We start from the raw sequence: 11,017 nt of genomic DNA, 5'->3' as shown, positions 1-11,017 counted from the left end.
TTATATTTGAGATTCTTCAAAGTAGCCACCCTTTGCCTTGATGACAACTTTTCACACTCTTGGCATTCTCTCAACAAGCTTCATGAGGTAGTCACCTGGAATGCATTTCAATTAACAGGTGTTTCTTGTTAAAAGTTCATTTGTGGAATTTCTTTCCTTCTTAATGCATTTGAGCCAATCAGTTGTGTTGTGACAAGGTAGGGGTGGTATACAGAAAATAGCCCTATTTGGTAAAATACCAAGTCCATATTATGGCAAGAACAGCTCAAAAAAGCAAAGAGAAACGGCAGTCCATCATTACTTTAAGACATGAAGGTCAGTCAATGCGGAAAATTTCAAGAACTTTGAAGGTTTCTTCAAGTGCAGTCTCAAAAACCATCAAGCCATATGATGAAACTGGCTCTCATTAAAGGAAGACCCAAAGTTACGTCTGCTGCAGAGAATAAGTTCATTAGAGTTAACTGCACCTCAGATTGCAGCCCAAATAAATGCTTCACAGAGTTCAAGTAACAGACACATCTCAACATCGCTGTTCAGAGGAGACTGCATGAATTAGACCTTCATGGTCAAATTGCTGCAAAGAAACCACTACTAAAGAACACCAACAAGAAGAAAAGACTTGCTTGGGCCAAAAAACACGAGCAACGGGCATTAGACCGGTGGAAATCTGTCCTTTGGTCTGATGAGTCCAAATTTTAGATATTTGGTTCCAACCACCGTGTCTTTGTGAGACGCAGAATAGATGAATGGATGATCTCCACATGTGTGGTTCCCACTGTGAAGCATGTGGTGTGATGGTGCTTTGCTGGTGACACTGTCAGTGATTTATTTAGAATTCAAGGCACACATAACCAGCATGCCTACCACAGCATTCTGCAGCGATAAGCCATCCCATCTGGTTTGCACTTAGTGGGACTATCATTTGTTGTTCAATATGTCAATGACCCAACGAACCTTCAGGCTGTGTAAGGACTATTTGACAAAGAAGGAGAGTGATGGAGTGCTGCATCAGATGACCTGGCCTCCACAATCACCCAACCTCAACTCAATTGAGATGGTTTGGGATGAGTTTGACCGCAGAGTGAAGGAAAAGCAGCCAACAAGTGCTCAGCATATGTGGGAACTCCTTCAAGACTGTTGGAAAAGCATTCCAGGTGAAGCTGGTTGAGAGAATGCAAAGAGTGGCTATTTGAATAATCTAAATCCTAAAATATATTTTCATTTGTTTAACACTTTTTTGGTTACTTGTTGAAAAAATGTTGAAAAATAGTTAAAAAAAAAAAAAAAAAAACTTGAATGTGTAGGTGTGTCCAAACTTTTGACTGGTACTGTATATATAAAGATAAGCTAAAAAATAAGTGAAAATGTACAATTTATCCAATGGATTATGATACATTTCTGGTAACAAAGGTGTACCTGCCATAGCAGGAGTTTGCACCCACAATTTTAATTTGCTCCATGGTTCAGGTGGCCAAGTGGACACAGGGCTGTTTAGCTCATCTCAGTCAGAAATGGGAATGTTGTAATTAATCAGCTATTTCTGATTAATAAACAACGCTGGTGGGTGGTAACAAAACGTAGGCTGAAAATAATTTGCATGTCATATCATAGGAAAAGACACTGCCTTTACATGGATTTGCACGAAGTGGGCAGTTCAGATTTGTCACTTCAAACTCAAATATATCATACTTTGACAAAAACAACGACTTATTGACTTAAATTGTTGTGAAACATTATGGGTAAGATCTGGCCATTCTTTTTCAACTTGAAAAAGTGGATTTCTACTGGTGTTGGCGTTTAACATTCAAAGATGTCTGCAGAATGAAGAACGGCGCTGGAGGGAATAGCAGCCGTTTAATTGTGCTATTTTGTGTATTTTCTTTGCACTGATCGTAACTTCTTTTGTATATAATGGTTCCACCATCGTTTCCTCTAACTGAAAATAGTTTCTGGACATCAGAACAGCTATCACTAACTTCGATTTGAATGAGGACTTCTACTTCAATGAGTCCGAGGCGAAGGACACATTGATTATCCTGGATCAGACACTCGCAGAAGGAGGAGGCGGCGCTAAAGAGGTCGGCCTGCAGGATACCTGGCAAGACTACGTCAGAAAGAATTTATTGCAGGAAAACTGAAATCTGTTTTACCTCATTTCTATCAGCATGTCACCTGTGCAACTAGAGGTGAAAAAACTTTAGATCACCGTTACTCCACAAACAGAGAGCATGCAAAGCTCTCCCTCGCCCTCCATTTGGCAAATCTGACTATAACTCTATCCTTCTGATTCCTGCTTAATACGGAAGTGGTCCAATGAAGCGGATGCTAAGCTACAGGACTGTTTCACTAGCACAGACTGGAATATCTTCTGTGATTCATATCATGGCATTGAGGAATTTACCACATCAGTTACCAGCTTCATTAATAAGTGCATTGACGATGTTATCCTCACAGTGACCGTACGTACATATCCCGAACAGAAACCATGGATTACAGCAACATTCGCACTGAGCTAAAGGTTAGAGCTGCGGCTTTCAAGGAGCGGCACACTAATCCGGACGCCTATAAGAAATCTCGCTACGCCCTCCGATGAACCATCAAACAGGCAAAGCATCAATACAGGACCAGGATCGAATCATATTACACCAGCTCTGATGTGGCAGGGCTTGCAAACTATTACGGATTCCAAAGGCAAACCCAGCCGCGAGTTGTCCAGTGACGCGAGCCTACTAGACAAGCTAAATACCTTCTAAGCTCACTTCGAGGAACACAACACCTGCCACCCAGGACCTATATACTAGACGGTGTCAGAGGAAGGCCCAAAACATTGTCAAAGACTCCAGTCACCCAAGTTATAGACTGTTCTCTCTGCTACCCCACAGCAAGCGGTACCGTAGTGATAAGTCTAGAACCAAAAGGCTCATTCAACAGCTTCTACCACCAAGCCAAGACTGCTGAGACTGCTGCTACTCGCTGTTTATTTTCTATGCATAATCACTTTACCCCGACCTACATGTACAAATTACCTCGACTAACCTGTACCCTCGCACATTGACTCTGTACCGGTACCCCGTGTATAAAGCCTCGTTATTGTTATTTTATTGTGTTGCTTTTTATTTTATACTTTATTTTATTTAGCTATATTATTTACCTATATTTCTTGAACTACATTGTTGGTTAAGAGCTTGTAAGTACCCATTTCACGGTAAGTTCTGTTGTATTCGGCGCATGTGACAAATACAATTTGATTTGATTTGAACCATTCATGAGAGCACCAGCTGTTCCGGACGACTGTGTGTTCACGCTCTCCGTAGCCAATGTGAGTAAGACATTTAAACAGGTTAACAGGATGCGTACTCAGAGCATGCAGTGACCCAGTCTGTAATACCTATATGTTTCAAGCAGACCTATCGCCCCGCAGCACTCATGAAATGCTTTGAAAGGCTGGTCATGGCTCACATCAACACCATTATCCCAGACACCATGGACCGACTCCAATTTGCATACCGTCCGAACAGATCCACATATGACACAATCTCTATTGCACTCCACACTACCCTTTCCCACCTGGACAAAAGGAACACCTTCGTGAGAATGCTGTTCATTGACTACAGCTCAGCATTTAACACCGTTGTGCCCTCCAAACTCATCACTAAGCTAAGGATCCTGGGATTAAACACCTCCCCCTGCAACGAATCCTGGACTTCCTGACGGGCCAAACCCCCGGGTGGTGAGGGTAGGCAACAACACATCCGCCACGCTGACACTCAACACAGGAGCCCCTCAAGGGTGCGTGCTTAGTCCCCTCCTGTACTCCCTATTCACCCACGACTGTGTGGCTGTGTACGATGCCAACACCATCATTAGGTTTGCCGACAACACGATGGTGGTAGGCCTGATTACCGACGACGATGAGACAGCCTACATGAAGGAGGTCAGAGACCTGGCAGTGTGGTGCTAGGACAACAACCTCTCCCTCAACGTCAACAAGACAAGACAAAGGAGCTGATCATGCTATGGGGATGTTTTTCAGCGGCAGAGACTGAGAGACTAGTCAGGATCGAGGGAAAGATGAACGGAGCAAAGTACAGTAAGATCCTTGATGAAAACCTGCTCCAGAGCGCTCTGGGCCACAGAATAGGGTGAAGGTTCACCTTCCAACAGGACAACGACCCTAAGCACATAGCCAAAACAATGCAGAAGTGGCTTCGGGACAAGTCTCTGAATGTCCTTAAGTGGCCCAGCCAGAGCCCGGACTTAAACCCGATCGAACATCTCTGCAGAGATCTGAAAATCAAATCAAATCCAATAAAATGTTATTGGTCACATACACATGGTTAACTGATGTCATTGTGAGTGTAGCAAAATGCTTATGCTTCTAGATCCAACAGTGCAGCAGTATCTAACAGGTAATATCTAACAATTCCACAACAAACCTAATATCTAACAAATTCCACAACAAAACCTAATACACACAATCTAGTAAAGGAATGGGATAAGAATATATAAATGTAAAATATATGGATGAGCGGTGACAGAGCGGCTAAGATGCAATAGATAGTATAGAATAGATAGTGTAGGATACAGTATACAGAATATACATATGAGATAAGTAATGCAAGATATGTAAACATTCTTAAAGTGGCATGAAGTGACTAGTGTTCCATTTATTAAAGTGGACAATAATATCAAGTCTGTAGGTAGGCAGTCACTTCTCTGTGCTAGTGATGGATTAACAATCTGATGGCCTTGAGATAGAAGATGTTTTTCAATCTCTCTGTCCCAGCTTTGATGCATCTGTACTGACCTCGCCTTCTGGATGGAAGCGGGGTGAACAGGTAGTGGCTCGGGTAGTTTTTGTCCTTGATGATCTTCTTTGCCTTCCTGTGACATCGAGTGTTGTAGGTGTCGTCGCTCTGGATAAGAGCGTCTGCTAAATGACTTAAATGTAAATGTAAATGTGTCCTGGAGGGCAGGTAGTTTGCCCCCGGTGATGCGTTGTGCAGACCGCACCACCCTCTCGAGAGCAGTTGCCGTACCAGGCGGTGATACAGCCAGACAGGATGCTTTCGATTGTGCACCTGTAAAAGTTAGTGAAGGTTTTCGGTGACAAGCCACATTTTTTCAGCCTCCTGCGGTTGAAGAGGTGCTTTTGCGTCTTCTTCACCACACTGTCTGTGTGCATGGACCATTTCAGTTTTTCGGTGATATGTACACCGAGGAACTTAAAACTTTCCACCTTCTCCACTGCTGTCCCTTCGATGTGGATAGAGGGGTGCTCCCTTTGCTGTTTCCTGAAGTCCACGATCATGTCTTTTGTTTTGCTGACATTGAGTGAGAGGTTATTTTCCTGACACCACACTCCGAGGGCCCTCACCTCCTCCCTGTAGGCTGTCTCATTGTTGTTGGTAATCAAGCCTACCACTGTTGTGTCGTCTGAAAACTTGATTGAGTTGGAGGCATGCATGGCCACGCAGTCGTGGGTGAACAGAGGGGGGGGCTGAGAACGCACCCTTGTGGGGATCAGCGGAGTGGAGATGTTGTTTCCTACCTGTACCACCTGGGTTAGGCCCGTCAGGAAGTCCAGGACCCAGTTGCACAGGGCGGGGTCAAGACCCAGGGACTCAAGCTTAATGATGAGTTTGGAGGGTACTATGGTGTTGAATGCTGAGCTGTAGTCAATGAACAGAATTCTTACATAGGTATTCCTCTTGTCCAGATGGGATACGGCAGTGTGATGGCGATTGCATCGTCTGTGGACCTATTGGGGTGGTAAGCAAATTGAAGTGGGTCTAGGGTGACAGGTAGGGAAAAAGTGATATGATCCTTGACTAGTCTCTCAAAGCACTTCATGATGACAGAAGTGAGTGCTGCGGGCGACAGTCATTTAGTTCAGTTACCTTGGCTTTCTTGGGAACAGGAACAATGGTGGCCATCTTGAATCATGTGGGGACAGCAGACTGGGATAGGGATTGGTTGAATGTGTCTGTAAACACACCAGCCAGCTGGTCTGCACATGCTCTGAGTACGCGGCTAGGGATGCCGTCTGGGCCGGCAGCCTTGCGAGGGTTAACACGCTTAAATGTCTTACTCACGTCGGCCACGGAGAAGTAGAGCCCATAGTCTTTGGTAGCGGGCCGCGTCGGTGACACTGTACTGTCCTCAAAGTGCGCAAAAAAGTAGTTTAATTTGTCTGGAAGCAAGACGTCATTGTCCACGATGGGGCTGGTTTTCTTTTTGTAATCCGTGATTGTTTGTAGACCCTGCCACATACGTCTCGTGTTTTGAGCTGTTGAATTGCGACTCCACTTTGTCTCTATACTGACACTTTGCCTGTTTGATTGCCTTACAGAGGGAATAACTACACTGTTTGTATTCGGTCATATTTCCAGTTGTCTTGCCATGATTAAATGGGGTGGTACGTGCTTTCAGTTTTGGCGGATGCTGCCATCAATCCACGGTTTCTGGTTAGGGAAGGTTTTAATAGTCACAGTGGGTACAACATCTCCTATACACTTCCTTATAAACTCGGTCACCGAGTCAGCGTATACGTCAATGTTGTTCTCTGAGAATACCCAGCCATATCCCAGTCCACGTGATTGAAGCAATCTTGACGCGTGGAATCCGATTGGTCAGAATAGCGTTGGATAGACCTAAGCACGGGCGTTTCTTGTTTTAATTTCTGCCTATAGGAGGGGTGCAACAAGATGGAGTCATGGTCAGATTTGCCAAAAGGAGGGCGGGGGAGGGCCTTGTATGCATCGTGGAAGTGAGAGCAATGGTCGAGCGTGTTGCTCGCTCGTGTACTGCAATCAATATGCTGATAGAATTTAGGTAGCCTTGTTCTCAAATGAGCTTTTTTTAAATGCCCAGCTCAATAAATACAGCCTCAGGATATATGGTTTCCAGTTTGCATAAAGTCCAGTGAAGTTCCTTGATGGCCGTTCTGGTATCTGCTTGCGGGGGGATATTTCACGGCTGTGACAAAAACCAAGGAGAGTTATCTTCAAATCAAATCAAATCAAATGTATTTATATAGCCCTTCGTACATAGCTGATATCTCAAAGTGCTGTACAGAAACCCAGCCTAAAACCCCAAACAGCAAGCAATGCAGGTGTAGAAGCACGGTGGCTAGGAAAAACTCCCTAGAAAGGCCAAAATCTAGGAAGAAACCTAGAGGGACCAGGCTATGAGGGGTGGCCAGTCCTATTCTGGCTGTGCCGGGTGGAGATTATAACAGAACATGGCCAAGATGTTCAAATGTTCATTAATGACCAGCATGGTCAAATAATCATAATCACAGTAGTTGTCGAGGGTGCAGCAAGTCAGCACCTCAGGAGTAAATGTCAGTTGGCTTTTCATAGCCGATCATTCAGAGTATCTCTACCACTCCTGCTGTCTCTAGATAGTTGAAAACAGCAGGTCTGGGACAGGTAGTACGTCCGGTGAACAGGTCAGGGTTCCATTGCCGCAGGCAGAACAGTTGAAACTGGAGCAGCAGCACGGCCAGGTGGACTGGGAACAGCAAGGAGTCATCAGGCCAGGTAGTGCTGAGGCATGGTCCTAGGGCTCAGGTCCTCCGAGAGAGAGAAAGAAAGAGAGAAAGAAAGAGAGAATTAGACAGAGCATACTTAAATTCACACAGGACACCGGATAAGACAGGAGAAGTACTCCAGATATAACAGACTGACCCTAGCCCCCCGACACATAAACTACTGCAGCATAAATACTGGAGGCTGAGACAGGAGTGGTCAGGAGACACTGTGGCCCCATCCGATGATACCCCCGGACAGGGCCAAACAGGCAGGATATAACCCCACCCACTTTGCCAAAGCACAGCCCCCACACCACTAGAGGGAAATCTTCAACCACCAACTTACCATTCTGAGACAAGGCTGAGTATAGCCCACAAAGATCTTCGCCACAGCACAACCCAAGGGGGGGTGCCAACCCAGACAGGAAGATCACGTCAGTGACTCAACCCACTCAAGTGACGCACCCCTCCTAGGGACGGCATGGAAGAGCACCAGTAAGCCAGCCCCTGTAATAGGGTTAGAGGCAGAGAATCCCAGTGGAAAGAGGGGAACCGGCCAGGCAGAGACAGCAAGGGTGGTTCGTTGCTCCAGAGCCTTTCCGTTCACCTTCACACTCCTGGGCCAGACTACACTCAATCACATGACCTACTGAAGAGATGGGTCTTCAGTAAAGACTTAAAGGTTGAGACCGAGTCTGCGTCTCTCACATGGGTAGGCAGACCATTCCATAAAAATGGATCTCTATAGGTGAAAGCCCTGCCTCCAGCTGTTTGCTTAGAAATTCTAGCGACAATTAGGAGGCCTGCGTCTTGTGACCGTAGCATACGTGTAGGTATGTACGGCAGGACCAAATCGGAAAGATAGGTAGGAGCAAGCCAGTGTAATGCTTTGTAGGTTAGCAGTAAAACCTTGAAATCAGCCCTTGCCTTAACAGGAAGCCAGTGTAGGGAGGCTAGCACTGGAGTAATATGATCAAATTTATGGGTTCTAGTCAGGATTTTAGCAGCCGTATTTATCACTAACTGAAGTTTATTTAGTGCTTTATCCGGGTAGCCGGAAAGTAGAGCATTGCAGTAGTCTAACCTAGAAGTAACAAAAGCATGGATACATTTTTCTGCATCATTTTTGGACAGAAAGTTTCTGATTTTTGCAATGTTACGTGGATGGAAAAAAGCTGTCCTTGAAACAGTCTTGATATGTTCGTCAAAAGAGAGATCAGGGTCCAGAGTAACGCCGAGGTTCTTCACAGTTTTATTTGAGATGACTGTACAACCATCAAGATTAATTGTCAGATTCAACAGAAGATCTCTTTGTTTCTTGGGACCTAGAACAAGCATCTCTGTTTTGTCCGAGTTTAAAAGTAGAAAGTTTGCAGCCATCCACTTCCTTATGTCTGAAACACAGGCTTCTAGCGAGGGCAATTTTGGGGCTTCACCATGTTTAATTGAAATGTACAGCTGTGTGTCATCCGCATAGCAGTGAAAGTTAACATTATGTTTTCGAATGACATCCCCAAGAGTTAAAATATATAGTGAAAACAATAGTGGTCCTAAAACGGAACCTTGAGGAACACCGAAATGTACAGTTGATTTGTCAGAGGACAAACCATTCACAGAGACAAACTGATATCTTTCCAACAGATAAGATCTAAACCAGGCCAGAACTTGTCCGTGTAGACCAATTTGGGTTTCCAATCCCTCCAAAAGAATGTGGTGATCGATGGTATCAAAGGCAGCACTAAGGTCTAGGAGCACGAGGACAGATGCAGAGCCTCGGTCTGACGCCATTAAAAGGTCATTTACCACCTTCACAAGTGCAGTCTCAGTGCTATGATGGGGTCTAAAACCAGACTGAAGCATTTCGTATACATTGTTTGTCTTCAGGAAGGCAGTGAGTTGCTGCGAAACAGCTTTTTCTAAAAAAAATTTAGAGGAATGGAAGATTCGATATAGGCCGATAGTTTTTTATATTTTCTGGGTCAAGGTTTGGCTTTTTCAAGAGAGGCTTTATTACTGCCACTTTTAGTGAGTTTGGTACACATGCGGTGGATAGAGAGCCGTTTATTATGTTCAACATAGGAGGGCCAAGCACAGGAAGCAGCTCTTTCAGTAGTTTAGTTGGAATAGGGTCCAGTATGCAGCTTGAAGGTTTAGAGGCCATGATTATTTTCATCATTGTGTCAAGAGATATAGTACTAAAACACTTGAGTGTCTCTCTTGATCCTAGGTCCTGGCAGAGTTGTACAGACTCAGGACAGCTGAGCTTTGGAGGAATACGCAGATTTAAAGAGGAGTCCGTAATTTGCTTTCTAATGATCATGATCTTTTCCTCAAAGAAGTTCATGAATGTATTACTGCTGAAGTGAAAGCCATCCTCACTTGGGGAATGCTGCTTTTTAGTTAGCTTTGCGACAGTATCAAAAATAAATTTAGGATTGTTCTTATTTTCCTCAATTAAGTTGGAAAAATAGGATAATCGAGCAGCAGTGAGGGCTCTTCGATATTGCACGGTACTGTCTTTCCAAGCTATTCGGAAGACTTCCAGTTTGGTGTGGCGCCATTTCCGTTCCAATTTTCTGGAAGCTTGCTTGGGAGATAATACCGTCGGCATTTGATTGTGAGGAATTCTAGGTCACGTGAACAAAAGGACTTGAGTTCCTGTATGTTGTTACAATTACATCATGAGTCATTAATCATGAAACATATACCCCGCCCTTCTTCTTACCGGAGAGATGTTTATTCCTGTCGGCAATGCTCCCTATCCAACCTGACAGAGCTTGAGAGGATCTGCAGAGAAGAATGGGAGACAATCCCCAAATATTGGTGTGCCAAGCTTGTAGTGTCATACCCAAGAAGACTTGAGGTTGTAATTGCTGCCAAAGTTGCTTCAAAAAAGTACTGAGTAAAGGGTCTGAATAATTATGTAAATGTGATATTTTAATTTTAATTTCTTCACAAAAAAAATAATAAACTGTTTTTCTTTGTCATTATGGGGTATTGTGTGTAGAATGATGAGGGGGAAAAACGATTTAATACATTTTAGAATAAGGCTGTGAAGTAACTGAATTTGTGGAAAAGTCAAGGGGTCTGAATACTTTCCGAATGCACTATATGTTTTACAAGTTTGGACATCACAGTACAGCACAGCAGAGCACAGTAGAGTACAGTTACAGTACAGCACAGTTCAGTACGGTAAAGTATATATGTTCAGTACAGTACAGTTTAGTACAATACATTATACTGTACTCTACTCTATTGTGCTCTACTGTACTGTACTCCCCTTTTCTTTACTGTTCTGTACTGTGCTGTTCTCTACTGTGCTGTACTGTAATGTATTGTACTGTCCAAACCTTCTCATTCCACAAATTTGCAATTTGGAAAACAGTAAACTGAAGGCCATGACATGTCAGTACTCATACCCAACAATATTCAGCAAATGTTTTCAGTGCTGTAAATATGAATGCATAAATTAGTTTAGATGTG

Source organism: Salvelinus alpinus, chromosome 2 (assembly GCF_045679555.1).
Source record: "Salvelinus alpinus chromosome 2, SLU_Salpinus.1, whole genome shotgun sequence".
Classification (NCBI taxonomy): domain Eukaryota; kingdom Metazoa; phylum Chordata; class Actinopteri; order Salmoniformes; family Salmonidae; genus Salvelinus; species Salvelinus alpinus.
The sequence above is the reverse complement of the archived record's forward strand: the minus strand, read 5'-3'. Positions refer to the sequence as shown.